The following is a 1070-nucleotide window of genomic DNA, read 5'->3' as shown; positions in this document are numbered from 1 at the left end:
GAAAGAGGAACATTACTGCATTGCTGGTGGGATTGCAAACTTGTACAACCACTCTGGAAATCAGTTTGCTGCTTACATCTTTAGACAATTAGTCCTATTGGTTCTAGAACACTTCCTACAGAGCAAAGACTGGAGAGCGCTTTGAAGAAGAGCGTGGCACAGTTGAAAGGGCCTGGGATGGTTGACAGGGCTCCATTCAGCTGCAGGTCTCCTAACTGCTGGCTGTGTGGCCATGAGCAAGCCACTTTATTGCTCTGTAGCTCAGTTTCCACATCTGTGAAATGTCCGTAGTAATACCTACCTCACAGAATAATTTGACTATCAAAGAGATGATATATACTGTAAAATGCATTATAATGTACTACATAAAAATTAATTACTGCAGGCTGTTCTTACAGGTGGATATATGGGATCAAATTTTATACTGTGTGAAGTATTTCATACTTGTTTATGTTCTATGAAACCATGGTCTCAGGGAAATTAGTTTTAATGGGTATGAAGATTTGACAGCATTTTTAGAGGTAGACCAATAACTTATATTTACAACTTTACAGCTTATAGTATGATTTTCACTATCTTTATTATTTTAATTCAACTACAATCATTGAGGTAGTCAGTGTAGTAGTCATTGTCATTTTACAGGATAGGTATATAGGATAAAAAGACTAAAAAAGCTTTTCAAGCTCACCTGGATAGTAGGAAACAGAACTACATTTGCAGATTCCAAACATTCTAATGTAGTTGATAAAAATTTTTAGAAGTAGATTCTAAACAAATATGAATGTGTAATTGATAGCATGTTGCCAATTTTGGGGAGCAATTTGGGATTCAAAGTAAGAGATCTTGAGCAAAACAGGAAAAGTCTATGTGCTTGTAGAGGGAAAGGTGGCACTGTAATACAATAATACAAGATCATGGCTATGCTGTGGCCATATCAAGGCCACTGCAGAGTTTCAAAGGTATTATGGATATTGGTCTGTGTACTGGACGCTATCTGTGGAGGTCTGTGGGGCCCTGGGGTCTGCGGAGGTCTGTGGGGCTCTGGGGTCTGCGGAGATCTGTGGGGCTCT

This window comes from Mastomys coucha, unplaced genomic scaffold, assembly GCF_008632895.1.
Source record: "Mastomys coucha isolate ucsf_1 unplaced genomic scaffold, UCSF_Mcou_1 pScaffold3, whole genome shotgun sequence".
NCBI lineage: Eukaryota > Metazoa > Chordata > Mammalia > Rodentia > Muridae > Mastomys > Mastomys coucha.
This window is presented reverse-complemented; position numbering follows the sequence as displayed.